Source organism: Aquarana catesbeiana, linkage group LG01 (assembly GCF_042186555.1).
Source record: "Aquarana catesbeiana isolate 2022-GZ linkage group LG01, ASM4218655v1, whole genome shotgun sequence".
NCBI lineage: Eukaryota > Metazoa > Chordata > Amphibia > Anura > Ranidae > Aquarana > Aquarana catesbeiana.
Window position 1 is genome coordinate 611074111 of NC_133324.1, and position 17588 is coordinate 611091698.

A 17588-nucleotide genomic window follows, 5' to 3' on the forward strand; every position below is an offset into this window, starting at 1 on the left:
CAGTAAATGATGAGGAAAGGGGTCCCAGGTGCAGTGGGTGGTGATGGCAGGAATGCCTAGGCGCAAGTGGTGGTTTAAGCGGGGCTGTAGAGAAAATTTTAATGTATCATACAGGGTAAGAGGCTTCATAATCCAGAGCCCACCAAAATCCTCAGCACCAGGCCCATAATGCTCTTAATCCAGGCCGAACGACCAGGGTTGCAAATGTCGCACTTGCAATCGGGCCCTGGTGTTCACAGTGAAATAATTAAAAAGTGCACTGACAGATTGTCACACAATACACACTGGGATCTGTGATCAAAGAGTGTGTTGTGCTATTATTTAATGACACTGCACAAAGTATTCAGTGTGTTTTGTTTTTTTTGGGTGGGGGGGGGGGGGGGGGGGGGGAGCGCAAGTAGCTGGTCTTGCCTAGGGTGCAAAATAGATAAAAAAAAGCAGTGCAGCGCTCAGATGAAACTACTACTAAAACACAGAACCACAGAAAGTCTCAGAGTGTGAAGTTTCTTGAAGCAAAAAAGGTGTCATCAGCTGATAAACCAAGAAAGAAAGAAGACTCCTTGATAGTGAACAGGGTGCTTGAAAACAGTATTAACCACTGTGCATCCACTTCAGTGTTGTCCACCACCAAAGGTACAGGCCGCTCACCTTAGCCCCGGGTTCACACAGGGGCGACTTGTCAGGCGACTTAGCCGCCTGATAAGTCGCATCCCGTTCTGTACTACGTAACCGTTCTAATAGGAGCGACGCAAGTTGCTCCGACTTAGAATAAGGTTCCTGTACTATTTTTGGGGCGACTTCAGGCGACTTGCCTTGACTTTTATACAGAAGTCGTTTTGCAAGTCGCCGCTGAAGTAGTGTGCAGGTCGCCTCTGTGAGTCGGCCTGCAAGTCGTGTTGACCCTGTGTGAACCGGTAGTTAATGAATGGACCTCTGAACTAACAGATAGGTCATTCAGGCAATGCCTTAACAAGGGTAATAATAACAGTTGAGAGGGCTGACTTCCTGTATGGTCCTTCAGTCGATCTCCACATTTGTTCGATAACCAAAAGTCACACTCTCAGGCATGCATTGTTCATGTAAAATTCAAAGAAAAGAAATATAGTGCTCTCCGTTTGTATAAAAAACACTAATTTAAGGAATAAAAATATTACTCACAAACATGGCACTGAGTCCCATTGCTTGGATACAAGACATGTAAAGTGCATATAGATCCAGGTAGGTGGCTGTACTGACGTCACATAGGGTGCAAAATAGTCTAGCACCGGCCCTGCTAACAGGATACTGTGCCCAGTGATCTTTGACTTCATCAGTATTGTTCAAGTAGATCTCCATCTCTCTAAGGTTGCCTACCCCTGCCCTATACTATGTACTTGTCTGCATTAAAAGCACTAAGTGTCAATTTTGTCTGCTGCTCCATTCCTCTGCTATCAGGATGAATCACTTCTGACAAGTTTTCCTGACACCAAGAGAAAAATGGTGGCAGGGGACGGAGCTCCAGCTGATTGACAGCCTTAACTCTGTTCCTGTGAGCTGTGTGGAGGGGGGTCCTTTCCCTCCAATCAGCTCTCGGAGCTCTCCTCATTGAGACAAAGAAGAAAGTGCAAAAATAGGCCACGTCCATAAATATATGAAGACAAAAAAAATAGGTAGTACTACGTATTACCAGTGGGGGGGGGGTGTCAGGGGCATGTCAGCAGTCGTCGGGTAAATCTGCATGCACGTAGGTCCACAAGGAGTGTTTCCCAGCGAATTCAGCCAAAATCCCCACCAGGGGGCGCCGGCGCGCTCCCGCGGATGCCTGTACGCGCGTTCGCGGGTGCGCGCGCCCGTTCGCGCTAGCGCCGTTTGGCGCCAAGGGGCCTTTAAAAAGGTGACAGGTGCTCATGTTAGCTGCTGTTCGTCTGCAGCTCTGCACCTGAAAGTTCCAGTATCTGCCTGCTTGTTATTTGCTATTGACCCGGCTACGCTTGACCACTCTCCAGTCTCCCATCCGACCCGGCTTGTCTGACCTTGTTTACTCTGCTACCTGTTGCCGAATTCCTGCCTGTCTGACTACCCTTGGATCATCCCTCCTGCTTATACCCTGCCTGATCTCCTGCCAAATACGGACTGTCTGACCTTGCTTGCCTGTGCCCTATAACGCTGCTTCCAGCCTGCCTGTTTGCTTCCAGCTACTGTCTTCGCATCCGGCTGCCAGCCTACCTACCAGCCTGCACCAGTTACCTGCATCCACAGCTCAGCCATCCCTGCGGGACATCCTCCCAATTCCGGTGTCTGCTTCTGCTGGAACCTGCATCAGGCCCTCCTACCCACTGTGCTCAGGAGACCACTGTTCCCACTTCCAGCGGCTCCTGAACCAGCGCTTAAGAGAGGTCTCCTTCTACCAGTCAGGCTCACTACCAGGTACCTCACAGTACGAACAGCCATGACTGAGCCTGCAGGAGAGACCTCTCCTATTCAGGAGATCTGTACACACTTGGCGGCCCTCACCCAAGCAGTAAAGACTCTACAAGACAGTTATAACAGACTGGAAGGGCAAGTGTTAAACCTCAGTGGTTCCGGTGGTGTGGCCTCTGCACCCGCAGCTGTTCCAGTACAGGCCGCGGCACCACCCTCAGTGGTCATGCTTCCACCAGAACCAAGAGTACCTGTTCCTGACAAGTTTTCCGGTGACCGAACTAAGTTTGTGGCCTTCCGCAGCGCTTGTCAGCTTTACTTTGGATTACAGCCACGGACTTTTTCTTTGGAAGCCACCAAAGTGGGGTTTGTTGTATCCCTCCTGCAGGGGGAACCCCAGACCTGGGCCCATCGCTTACTTGAATCCAACGCCATACAGGTCCAGACCCTACCTGCCTTTTTTGAAGCCATGGCCCAGCTTTATGAGGACCCTCAGCGGGCTGCCACCGCTGAGGCAGCTTTGATCGCGCTCCAGCAAGGCCGTAGACCGGCCGAGGACTATGTCATGGACTTTCGACGCTGGAGCGCGGATACTCAGTGGAATAACGCAGCCCTACGCCACCAGTTCCGCATGGGGTTATCTGAGGGTCTTAAGGACGAGCTTGCCCGAGTAGGAATGCCTGACACCTTAGAAGAGCTCATTGCCATCACTATCCAAATTGACCGACGCCTTCGTGAGCGCCGGTCTGAACGATCTGCCCAACAAAATCGGCCTATGTGGATGACTGCCAGAGCCCCGCTGCCTGCCTCCCGGTATCTACCTTCTGCCGGGCCAAGTCCAGTCAATCAAGCAACTGATGCCTCTGAACCCATGCAACTTGGACTTATGCGTACTACTCTGACCCCTGAAGAACGGGCACGCAGGCGCCAACTGAACCTTTGTCTCTATTGTGGCGGAACGGGCCACTACGTGAACAACTGCCCAGTGAAGATCCGTAAGTGTTTTTCTTCAGCTCCAACCAGTTTGTCTGCTTTAACAGCCAATGCCACTCAACTTGTTCTCCCTCTCTCATTACAGCTCCAGGGAAGAACAATTCAAGTCAACGCCATTGTTGATTCCGGGGCATGTAGCTGTTTCGTTGACTCCACTTTTGCTACCCAGCAAGATCTTCCTTTAAAAGATAAAACACATAGACTTTCAATTTTTCTGGCCGATGGGTCCCATATAAAATCCGGGCAAGTCTCTCAAGAAACCCTTCCTCTGTCTGCTATCTGTTCATCCCAGCATCAAGAGATCTTAATCCTGGACGTTATCTCATCACCTCTTTTCCCAATCATTTTGGGTATGCCCTGGCTTCAAGCCCACAATCCTCTTGTCAATTGGGCCACGGGCGAGATCAAGTTCCAGTCACCCTATTGTCAAAGACATTGCCTACCTGAACCTGTTAATCCTGCTACCACCCTACTATGTATGGACTCTGACCCAGATCTGCTTCAAAACGTACCAGAGGTCTATCAAGACTTTGCAGATGTATTCAGCAAGAAGGGAGCAGATTCTCTGCCACCCCATCGCCCCTATGACTGTCCAATTGAATTGCTTCCTGGAGCTGAGATTCCTTTTGGGCGCATCTTTCCGCTATCCGAGAAGGAACAAGAGGCGCTTAAGGTTTACATCAATGAAAATCTAGAAAAAGGCTTCATTCGACAGTCCACTTCACCAGCTGGGGCGGGAATATTTTTTGTCTCTAAGAAAGATCTTACGCTCTGCCCTTGTGTGGACTATCGGGAATTAAACAAGGTTACGGTCAAGAACCGTTATCCGTTGCCCCTAATACCAGAACTGTTTCAAAAATTACGGACCGCCATTATCTTTACCAAATTGGATCTGAGAGGGGCCTACAATCTGGTCCGCATTCGGGCCGGGGATGAATGGAAGACGGCTTTCCGGACCCGTTTCGGACACTACGAATATTTGGTCATGCCCTTCGGCCTTTGCAATGCTCCTGCCACATTTCAGCATCTGGTCAATGATGTGTTTAAAGATTTCCTGGACATCTTTTTAATTGTCTACTTGGACGATATCCTTATCTTCTCCAGTTCCCTTGAACAACACAGGGAACATGTCCGTAAAGTCCTAGCTCGACTCCGCTTGCACAGATTGTACGCCAAAGCAGAAAAGTGCGAATTTGAACAAGAAGAGATTCAGTTTCTGGGGCTAGTCATCTCCCCGACCGGTATTAAAATGGATCCTCAGAAAGTGTCTGCTGTGTTAGAATGGCCAGCACCCATGGACAAGAAAGGCATACAACGCTTCGTTGGATTTGCGAACTTTTACAGAAAGTTTATCAGGGGGTTCTCTGCCATCATCTCCCCCATTACACAGCTAACCAAGCAGAATATTCGTTTCCACTGGAACCAGGAAGCCCAGGAGGCCTTTGAGGAATTAAAAAGGCGTTTCACGTCAGCTCTGATTCTCAGCCATCCAGACCCATCTTTGCCCTTTATTCTAGAGGTTGATGCCTCCGAAGTAGCTGTGGGTGCTATTATTTCCCAACGTCAGGGCAACAAAGACCTGATGCATCCTGTTGGGTTCTTCTCTAGGAAACTTTCGCCGGCTGAGCGGAACTACGATGTGGGGGATCGGGAGTTACTTGCCATCAAGACTGCCTTGGAGGAATGGAGATACTTGCTTGAAGGTGCAGTCCATCCAGTACTGATTTATACAGACCACAAAAATCTGGAGTATCTAAGATCTGCTAAAAGACTGAAACCCAGACAAGCCCGTTGGGCTCTATTCTTTACACGGTTTTGCTTCCACATCACCTACCGGCCGGGTTCCAAGAATATAAAACCAGACGCACTGTCACGCATGTTTGATAATCCTAAGGACTCTTCTGTCCCTGACACTATTTTGCCGGCAAACAGTTTTCTTCTCCTTCAGACAGATTTGCTATCCATGATCAGAGAAGCATCCCCAGAACCTTCAAGTCTTCAGGAGTCTTCCTTAACACCTCGAGATGGACTATTATGGAGGGGAAGTCAAATCTTCGTACCAGAAAACGTCAGAGTCAAGGTGCTGACACTTTTGCATGACCACCCACTTGCAGGACATTTCGGGGTCCGTAAGACCCTTGAGCTGGTGCAGCGCACGTTTTGGTGGCCTAACTTAAAGGAATTTTGCAAGAAATATGTCAACTCCTGCTCTGTCTGCATCCAGAACAAAACCCCCAGGAACAGAGCGTGGGGACTACTAAGACCATTGCCTATACCAGATAGGCCCTGGAGGATGATAGCTATGGACTTTATAGTCGAACTGCCATATTCTGAGGGGTGTTCGGCGATCTTTGTGGTCGTCGACCGGCTATCCAAAATGGCCCACTTTGTGCCCCTAAAAGGAACACCCTCTGCTGTAGAGACGGCTCGTGTGTTCATTAAGGAAATCGTTAGGTTACATGGGATTCCCGCAAATATAGTGTCTGATAGGGGGGTGCAGTTTACCTCACGCTTCTGGAGAGCCCTTTGTGAAAATTTGAAGATTGAACTAGCCCTGTCCTCAGCATATCATCCCCAAACTAATGGGCAAACTGAACGGACAAATCAAACTCTGGAGCAATACATTAGATGTTTTACATCTTTTGTACAAGATGATTGGGTATCCTTGCTGCCACTTGCAGAGTTCGCGTACAATAATGCCAGTCACTCTGCCACAGGTCAATCTCCTTTCTTTGCTAATTATGGGTTTCATGCATCTTTTTTACCAGATTTTCTTTCAGAATCTTCAGTTCCAGCAGTCCAGGACACTGTACAGTTCTTCAGTCATAATAACCGGATCTTGCAGGAGGCGATATCCAAAGCGCAAGCGGATAATAAGCGGTTCTTTGATGAGAAAAGAAGGGGAGATTTAAACCTTCAGCTTGGCGACAAGGTATGGCTGTCTACTAATAATATCAGATTGTCATGTCCTTCCAAGAAGCTTGCCCCAAAATTTATTGGACCTTTCCCTGTGAAAAGGAAAATTAACGAAGTATCGTATGAATTATGCTTACCTGATTCACTTAAGATACACCCTGTATTTCACGTATCACTCTTAAAGCCTGCTGTAGATGATCCTTTTCCTGATAGGGGCACCAGGGTCCCTGAACCAGTTCTGGTGGACGGCAATGAAGAGTATGAAGTGGAATCCATCCTTGACTGCAGAAAGAGGTCTGGGCAAGTACAGTTTTTAATTAAGTGGAAAGGGTATGGTCCGGAAAACAACTCATGGGAACCTGACTGTAATATTCATGCCAAACGTTTAATTCATGCATACTTTTCTACCCATCCTGAAAAAAAGGCGTATCTGGGCATCCGGAGGCTGCCCGTTGGGGGGGGGGCAATGTCAGGGGCATGTCAGCAGTCGTCGGGTAAATCTGCATGCACGTAGGTCCACAAGGAGTGTTTCCCAGCGAATTCAGCCAAAATCCCCACCAGGGGGCGCCGGCGCGCTCCCGCGGATGCCTGTACGCGCGTTCGCGCGTACGCGGGTGCGCGCGCGCCCGTGCGCGCGCCCGTTCGCGCTAGCGCCGTTTGGCGCCAAGGGGCCTTTAAAAAGGTGACAGGTGCTCATGTTAGCTGCTGTTCGTCTGCAGCTCTGCACCTGAAAGTTCCAGTATCTGCCTGCTTGTTATTTGCTATTGACCCGGCTACGCTTGACCACTCTCCAGTCTCCCATCCGACCCGGCTTGTCTGACCTTGTTTACTCTGCTACCTGTTGCCGAATTCCTGCCTGTCTGACTACCCTTGGATCATCCCTCCTGCTTATACCCTGCCTGATCTCCTGCCAAATACGGACTGTCTGACCTTGCTTGCCTGTGCCCTATAACGCTGCTTCCAGCCTGCCTGTTTGCTTCCAGCTACTGTCTTCGCATCCGGCTGCCAGCCTACCTACCAGCCTGCACCAGTTACCTGCATCCACAGCTCAGCCATCCCTGTGGGACATCCTCCCAATTCCGGTGTCTGCTTCTGCTGGAACCTGCATCAGGCCCTCCTACCCACTGTGCTCAGGAGACCACTGTTCCCACTTCCAGCGGCTCCTGAACCAGCGCTTAAGAGAGGTCTCCTTCTACCAGTCAGGCTCACTACCAGGTACCTCACAGGGGGGGCGGACTTTTTAGGCTGAGAAACACTGGAGAGGAAGTAACAGTATAAAAATATAAATTTATTGAAGGTTACAAATACATAAAAGTAAGAATGAAGATTATAACATAAATGCATCTATGAATATTGTGCAGTGAGCCCTTGTATGTTTACGCGTTTCGCCGCTAGACTTCCTCAGGACACGGACAAGGTTTACAGACGAGACAGATAAGAGAATATGTTTCTCTATCTTGTTTGGAATGCACAATCATGTACAGTCACGATACGGTGGGTAATTCACTCATGGGTTAAAGAAATATATTAGGTATCGCTGAATGTATGAACAGGGGCATGTGAATAGTATTCCTTATTTTGGGAACGGCCATCAGAGAGAGGAGGGCCATCAAAGAGTATACCACAGTGAATCCTGGATTTGAATTCCAGTACTGCTTAAGGCTATAATTGCCCAACAGCCAATCGCTGTATGTTTAAAGTTTCAATATCACAGCATGCCCCTGGAAGACAGCAATCCACTGCACACTGTGTAATGTCAGCTCTCCACCCCCTTTTTTCTGAACTCTCAGAAAAGCTTTATAATTCAGCACTTTGAATGGATGTAGAGAAGACTGCAGATAAATATGCAAGAGGATTTGTTTCATCTCTGTTTATCACCTGAGCCTAGTCACTTCACTGGGTACATGTTAGTATTACAACCACTTTAAGGTACACATTTTGATTATCTAGTTATTGTTACCTACAAAAATATAAAGAATGAAAAAAATTTCCTTTCCTACCTGAACTTCTTGCTGATGTTGCAGTGTCTCACAGGGAGCCTGGGAAGGTCTTGTTCAGGATTTACACATCTACCAGTCTCCTTTCATATACTTAAACGACCTCTATTCCTCCCTAGTCAGTGCCGCCCCAAGACATTGTGCTGTCTGGTAACAAGAATGAAATGCTGCCCCAACCCCCCCCCCCCCCCCAAAAAAAAAAAAAAATCACGCCCTCCAAAATGCCCCCCACATCCATTATTTTATATCATGACAACTAAAGTGGACCTGTCATGGCTCTTTACATGTATATAGGAGTATAAAGAGGACCTGTAATGGCTCTATACATGTATATAGGAGTATAAAGAGGACCTGTCATGGTTGTTTACATGTATAGGAGTATAAAGAGGACCCGTCATCACTCTATACATGTATGTAGGCGTATAAAGAGTACTTGTCATGGCTCTGTACATGTGTCTAGGAGTGTAAAAGAACGTGTCATGGCTCAATACATGTATGTAGGAATATAAAGAGGACCTGTCATGGCTCTATAAAAAGGCCCGTTATACTCCTATACATGAATAGAGCCCGTTATGGCTCTATTCATGTATAGGAGTATAAAGAGGACCGTTCATGGCATTATACATGTATTAAGGAGTATAAAGAGGACCGGTCATGGCACTATACATGTATATAGAAGTATAAAGAGGACCTGTCATGGCTCTATACATGTATATAGGGGTAGAAAGAGAACCTGTCTAGGCTCTATACATGTATAGGAGTATAAAGAGGATCTGTCTTGGCTCTATACATGTATGTAAGAGTATAAAGAGGACCTGTCATGGCTCTATACATTATATATGGTGGAATATCCACGCTAAACCCTCTAACATATGTGCATATACTTATATTTAAAAATATATGTGTTGGTATATTATATGGTATATTTGTTGATAAAAAACATTAAAAGGGAAGAAAGTGGTGCTGCAACTAGAAAACCTGAATATTCAGCTAATAGATATGTGTAACAAATTTAGATGTGCAACCAAAATAATATAAATAAATGTATTAAAACCACATAGGTGTAGGAATGAAAAAAACACAAACAGTACCACAATATAATTATTAGTCCATAACAGATATCAATCCGTGTAAATCTGTTGAAATTGGACTCTTCAGAAGGTGTAACGATTGCTCTATTCACCCCACAAAAAGGGCAACCAGACAACAGCCAAAAAAGTAATTTTTAAAGACCAAAGGGCCCCTTACCAGATCTGTTTGATCTCAGGTTATAGAGATCATATAGGCATACACAGGAGGGATCAATCAGCCAGGGACGGTGTGTTCACACGTTCATCCGATATCCGAATCCTCTCCTCCAACTCTCCAACTGCTGCAATATGCTTCATGGGACCCTTGTCAGGGTAAGATCGCTCGTGGAGTGTATTATGAAAGGTAGAAAGAAGACTTCATTGTGCAGTACTAAAATCAAGGTTTCTTTATTCCAATATGATGATAAGCAACTGACATCCAAAAAAATGGTGTATTCGATTAAAACTCACAGCCGCGGCTCAAGCGTCATGTCCTACGGCTCACCACGCACCAGTTGGCTGGCTTGAGCTGCCAGCTGGTGCTTTTTTGGCTGTTGTCTGGCTGTCCTTTTTGCGGGGTGAATAGAGCAATCGTTACACCTTCTGAAGAGGCCAATTTCAACTGATTTACACGGATTGATATCTGTTATGGCCTAATAACTATATTGTGGCACTATTTGTGTTTTTTTCGTTCCTACACCTATGTGGTTTTTAAACATGTATTTATATTATTTTGGTTGCACATCTAAATTTGTTACACATGGCTCTATACATGTATAAAAGGACCTGTGTGTGGGCCGGTGGCCGCGATGTCAGCCAGCCACCCACGATCGGTCCACAGAGAGCCAGAAGGTTTTCCTTCATTTTGCACAGGTGCTTTGAATCAAAGTCAATGGACTCAGGCTGAGGGGTGTGGCTGGGAGATGATCGGGTGAGGACTTGCATCTGTGAAGCTCCTGCCTTCCCCCGACTGTCTGACATGGGAAGACGGTATGACAATACACAGAAAGTATAGAACCAGATCAGCCACCAGGGGGAGCAGACCTGCGACGCCACAGAGCGGAATCCGAAGGTTCCTCCGTGAACCACAGCATCCGACACCGGAAGACACAATGGCAGCTCCACGAGTAACTGTTATGGGCGACGGAGCAGTTTCAGCAGCATCAGGGCTATGCGCCCCCGCTCAGGCTTCTGCTCCGCTCCCGGGGATGGCGGCAGCCTCCCAGGCGGATGTAGTGAGTCCCGCACGGCAACAGAGCAGACTGGACGAAGAACTTAGGTCTCTGCTGCAAGCCCTCCCTACGAGAGCGAACATAGAAGCCCTGATTACCCGCATAGAGGAAGCTCACAGCAGGGACATACAGGAGGTAAGAGCGGAGATACAATCCCTTACCGGGCGGGTGGAAGCTGGGGAGGCCTCTGTTTCTTCCCTGGAGACCAGAGTGTTAGCCTTAGAACTCTCTCAATTTTCACAGGAGGCTACAGCTAGCAATATGCAACTCCATTTGGAGGAATTGGAAGACCGTAGTCGTCGCAATAATTTGCGCCTGCGGGGTATCCCGGAGACTATAGGACCAGAGGGATTGGAAGCAACGGTGATAGCTCTCTTTCATAAGGTACTGAAGACCCTACCGCCCTCCCTGGAACTGGATAGGGTGCATAGAATCCCTGGACCCAGGTCTTCTGACCTGGACAGGCCCCGAGATGTCCTCTGCGGGTTACAGCGCTACCAACAGAAGGAGATTATTCTCCGTAAAGCATGGGAACATGGAGATGCAGAGATTGAGGGAAGGTCGGTGAAGATCCTCCAAGACATTTCAAGAGCCACTTTGCAAAGGCGAGCCATACTACAACCAATATTGGATCTAGCAAAGTGCCATGATTGTAATTACAGATGGGATTACCCACTAACTGTCACATTCCGGAAAGCGCAGGCGTCTTTCATTCTACGTTCCCCGGCGGACCTTACAGCCTTCTACACTTTTTTGGGAGCAGAACCAGTACAAGTGCGCAATTGGCTTCAAAATATGCCTAGATCGACAGGCTGGTCGGGCCAGGCCCCTATTCAGAACAACCAGCCTGTTCAAGTACAAAGACCCAGAGGGAGATCTGGAACATCATAGGCAGATGGGTCACGTGAGTTATGATTAATGTCTAAGAAACTGTCAAAATTTCACTATACTCAAGATAAATATCATCAGTTGCAGAACGGTTACATTAACGGGTAACAACAGATTTTATGATGCACCTTATGGTAGTCCCCCCCCCCCCCTTGTTGCCCGGTCCCCCCTCCCCCTTCAATTTTTTTTTTGTGTCACAAAGAGCCAGAACGGGAATCTGTCAATGTAAACAGACAGATCCCCATGTGGCACAATGTACCATTAATTGCGCAGTTGCCGCGTAGAGCTGATGAACGGCTGTTCATGTTCGGAGACTTTCAGCGTCTCCTTTATCCTCCGTACTGCGCAAGCGCTGCGCCTGTGCAGTACAGGGCGGACACTTTCCAATGGGGGACCTTTCTCAGCAGAACACCGGGCTCCTCAGCAGAGCGGGTGGAACGGGCTGGCTGGCGGGCGTCAATTTGCCGCCCCCCTGAAAGTGCCGCCTGGAGCCATCGCTTCATTGGGTCCCATGGTAGGGCCGGCCCTGTCCCTAATTTTACACTGCTCTTCAGCCAGGGATGCAGAGAGGTCAAGTCTGCTAGAGATGATTAGGGTTGGTCAGATACAATTTAACGGTATATTATGAGGTTGACAAGCAACAGGCTTGGTGAGTTAGGACTGTTATGTTTTAGTTTTTTTGGAGCACACCACACCTGTATATATCTTGTAAATAGCATGAATGAAAGCACCTTTGCCAAGACACCACTTGGTGTCTTGGCACCACGTTTCTCATCCCAGGAAGCAATCATCCATATTGGTCCCTTCCTGTACAACATGACAACTGATGATGACCCAGAGGCCTTTCAGGGTAACATTGTGGCGGAACTACCAGGGTCTCAGCAGTCGCACTTGCGACCGGGCCCTGGCATTCCCCATCTGCGGGACCTGGCATCTCCCCCTGCATGTCCAGGTGTCAATTCACAATGCAGTGGAGGGGCAGGAGGGGGCAATCGGTAGCTCTGTGGTGCCCACGAGCTTCGGGATCTCCCTCCGAATAGCAGTTCACTTTCCCCTATACAGTGGAGAGGGGAGGGGCCTCCGTAGTCGCCAACTGTCCCTATCTGGGGAGATCCCAACCTCCTCCCCAGCAGCGGATCAGGCGGCGCTTGGGTATACTCGCTCCTACTCCTGCAATACATGCCTGAGGCGTGGCCTGCAGAGGTTTGCATTTTGATTGGGCTGGATTCGGGGAGGGGGTGTTGGCAGCCTCAAAGGTGATGGCGCCTGGTCCGCTGTCTGGTGCAGGTGCGAGGCTTAAGGTGCATGGAGAGATCCTGTGAGAGACTGGAGCAAACGGTGGAGGATTCCAGGTTGTGCATGTGCAGCAGGTTGAGCTTCACTTAAATCAACAGATCTGATAAACAGCAAAGTGTGACCATGTGGAGATGCTGAGGTTCCCTGGATTTCATTTAAGGGTCACTAGGACATTAGGCTGCCAATGGAGATGTTCCAAATATGTATGAAGATATAAAAAATTGCTAAAGTCACCATATTTACTGTGACTGCTTTTTTTATTTATTGTTAATGCAAACGTGGTTATTTATTTGGGTTTATTATTATAGTTTATAATAAGTTTATAATATAGTTTATAATAAGCTACAATAATAAATCCAAATAAATATCTGTATGTTTGTATTAATAAGTAAAAGTAGTGAAAGTAAAAAAAAGTAGAGTCACAGTATTGTAACCTAGGTGACAGGTAGCAGGTACAAAGCTCCCTGGGATGGGCAGTCTATCAGGCACAGATACCTGTGTAGTGATAAACAGTGCAGTGTTTGTTTCTGATATATACAAGTCTATACACAGGTGCTGTACAGGGTTCCAGAAAAACAAATAAGAACAAAAATAGCCAAACGAAAACCTAGCCTTGTCGCGGCACTAACTATACAATATATACAGGTCCTAACTACCAGGCCGAGCAAGCCTACACAGCTTAATAGCTTTTACCAACCTTTTGCTCTCCTAGACAGAAGTTGTCTGAGGTTCCCAGGCCAAGAGCACTGTCTGTCTGTCTCAGGTGAGTTTAAGTTGGCCTGGGGGAGAGGACTAAGATCTGAACTGGACCATGGCTCAGAGATCCCTGAATGTGTATGAGAGGAGCCTGGGAAATGTATAAACCCCGAACAGGACTTTTCCTGGCTATCTCTGGGACGTTCTGCTACATATCCCCCCTTGTTTTAACCCCAGGGTTGGAACACCTGTGGCCCAACAGGAGTTAACACTGAACAGGGCATCTACATTCCCCATCTCAACACCTTGCCTGTGTTTTACAGTGAAGGAATAATCCTGTAGAGCCAGAAACCACCGGTTCACCGGTGGTCTCCTTTTGGGCCATCTATTTCAGGGGAGCATGGTCAACAAATAGTACCTTAGCGAGTCTACGGCTCACTTTATGGCTAAACATTCCTTTTCAATGACTGCATACTTTTTCTCATGGTCATTTAGCTTTCTGATTAGGTACACCACAGGGTGTTCTTCCCCATGGTGTACCTGTGACAATTATGCCCCGATACATACATCAGACGCATCCATCTGAACCAAAAAGTCTTTGGAGAAATTGGGGGAGTACAGTACTGGCTGTGCACAAAGGGCCTTCTTCAGGACTTGGAAAGATTCCTCTGCTACTGAGGACCATTTCACCATTACAGAGTCTTTCCCTTTTGTAAGGTCTGTCAGTGGGGCAGCTATAGTTGCAAAATTCGGGATAAACCTTCTAGAATACCCAGCAATCCCAAGAAAGGCCCTAATCTGTTTTTTGTTTGCAGGACGTGGCCACTCCTGGATGGCTATTTTATTCACTTGAGGTTTTATGACATCATGGCAAATAGTGTAGCTTAAATACTTGGCTACCTCTAAAGCAATAGCACATTTTTTTGGATTTGCCATAAAACCTTCTTTGAAGATGTGCGAGGCTCATAAGACGGTCGTAAGGGGCACCCTAATCAGAATAGGGACCCGCCTCAAAAGGGAGAGAACGTGTCATATAGACAAACTCCTTACACAAATCCATTCCCTAGAGTGCTCCCATAAAGCCAGCCTTGCATGTTCTACCTATCAGGAACTCCTCAAAGCATGCAAAGAACTTTGCTCGCTTCTATTTTACAAAACAAAACAAAAACTGGTATGGGCACACCGTACGATGTATGAATTCTCCAATAAACCAGGTACATTGCTGGCTAGACCACTGCGAGGTCCTAGCTCCAAAACATATATCTCCCACATCTTGACGTCCTCTGGCCAAAAGGTGTCTACGTCAACAGACATGGCGACTGAGTTTCGGTCATTCTATGCGGGCCTCTACAATTTGGACAAGCCACTTTCTGACGACCCTAATTCCGCTGGGGAATTTACCCCTTAGTCATACCTAGCCGCATCTGGTATGCCCTCACTCCCTCCTGCGGTCCAGGAAGAGCTGGAGGAACCTATTTCAGTAGCGGAGCTGGATGTGGCGCTGGCAAACTTGCAACCGAAGAAGGCTTTCGATCGCGTGGATTGGTCCTTTATACAGGCCACCCTGGAGCACATCGGACTTCGGTCGTCGATGTTAAGTTGGATCCTTTCCCTGTCCTCCCACTCTATGGCTGCGGTCAAAGTCAATGAGACGAGGTCCAGCTACTTTAACATCCGCAATGGCACAAGACAGGGCTGACCCTTGTCCCCGCTGATCTTCATTCTCTCATTGGAGCCTCTTTTATGCAGAATAAGGGAAAATTCGGGTATTATTGGCTACCACAAATCCTCTGGGTCCCACAAAGTGGCCGCCTTCGCGGATGACTTAATTTTCTAACAGACCCACTCACCTCACTTCCTAACCTCCTCCACTCCCTGCAGGAGTACGTGGCCCTTTCTTTATTTTCAATTAACCTATCCAAATCCTCCCTGCTGAACATCACAGTGGGCAAAGACATTGTCCAACGCCTGTGCTCAGAATACCATCTATGCTGGGCGACTAACACCATTCCCTATCTAGGAGTCGACATCACCTCCGACCCATAAGACCTGTATCAGGCGAACTTTGTCCCACTACTTCTCCACCTCAAAACGGACCTCCGCCACTGGCACTCCCTTACTTTGACATGGTTTGGATGGTGCAATGCCATCAAGATGACCGCCCTGCCTAGGGTACTATACCTGCTACAAGCCCTCCCTATTCGCCTCCCCCCTTCATTCTTTAAGCGAGTCGAATCGATGTTCCGAGATTTTTTCTGGTCACATCGTCAACTGCGTCTCAGGCTGCAGCTCCTCCATCTGGCGAAGCGCAGGGGTGGAATTGGTCTCCCAGGCGTGAAGGCCTATTACAGGGCGGTGCACCTTGCTAGAGTTGTTGACCGGCATTGCCATGCAGAAGCCAAACAGTGGGTCGAGATTGGAGGACTCCGATGGAACGGCCAGGTGCTGGCCATGGAATGCCACCCCCCTGCCGGCGGACCTCACTGATCATCCCACATTAGGCAGCACACTAAAGGTGGCCAGAGACACCTTTCGATACTCCTGTCTGTCCCCGATACCTTCTCCTATGGTGCCAATTTTGGGTAACCCGGATTTCCCATCCGGCCGTTTGAATCCTATCTTTAGACATTTGATAGTGGGTGGGCGGCTCTACCTACATGACTTTCTAGGGCAGGACGGCCAACTCTCAGTAGAAGCAGGGGTACCCGCTACGGACCCTCCGTTGGATTTTTGGAGCGGTCTCCAATTGCAAAATTTTTTACGTCGGTGCACGTGGACCCCGGGCATACCACGACAGCTTATGGACCTAGAACTAATCTGTCACCGTGGGGAACCTGTCCGCCACTGCTTATCTCTAATCTACTCCTCCTTGATTCTACCAGCAGAAGGATTTATCCCCCCGTTCATCTCTAAGTGGGAAGCGGATCTGGGAGTCCAATTTACTGACTCACAGAGGGAGAAGATCTTACACTTTGCACAGAAGTCATCCATAGCCACCAGAGTCCAGGAAACTTGCTATAAGATCATGACCTGCTGGTTACAGAGTGCCTACCACTCTACACCGCTTCTTCCCACAAGTTTCCAGTCTGTGCTGGAGGTGTGGCACAGAGGAGGGAATGATGTTCCACATCTTCTGGGAGTGCCCCAAAATGAGGCCTTTCTGGCTGGAGGTGGCACGTACGGTCAAGCACTTGACTGATGTTTCTCTGGAAAGGGGCCCTGGGGATTGCTTGCTGCACCTCACAAAGCGACCCATCAAGAAATACAAAACCTCTCTTACCATCCAGCTTTTAAACGCTGCTAAGGCATGCATACTCCTGTGTTGGAGATCGGAGATTCCACCGACTAAATACCTGTGGTTTGCCAAGGTGAATGAGCTAAGAAACATGGAGGATCTCACTGCCACCTTGTATGGTAGGAAGGAGGCCTTTCGGGAGACATGGAGACCATGGCAATATTACATATACACTGAAGCATACCTCCGGGAGGTTGCACAGCCTAACTGATCCTTAGGGCTCAGGCTGCTTCCAAGTCGGGGTGCACTGTCTTTCCTTTTCCCTTCCCCTGCTCTTCACTCCTCTAGCCTCTCCCTCATTCTCCCCTACAATTCCCCCCCCTTATCCCCCCCCCCTCCTTCCCCTATTCCCCCCTTCCTAAACTGTACCCAGTCGTGGGCTGACCTAGTCAGATAATGTGAATATCGCATCAGCCAACAGTTTTGTCCCATGGCTGGACTCAGCTGGTACTCGGGAGGTGAACTTCCCAGACAGCTGTGAGTGTGTTTCTTACTGTATGGCACTAGCAGTCAAATACTTGTACTGGGTTATTAAAGCAACTGCCTAGAAGCCTCCCCAGCGTAGCGCACTGAAAACTTCTTCACACAGCTTTGTTTTTACATGATTAACACAGAGTGCATAGCAGGGGGAGTCGATATTTGACATTGTTATTATAACAACTAACCCTTCTTGTTACACAGTTCTGTTTTTACTGTAACCACTGTCACCTGTTTTTTGACTGTTAAACTGCATCATCCAGAAATAAATAAAGGAATTACAAAAAAAAAACCTTTGAAGAAGGAATCAAGGACAGCCTGGACCCGG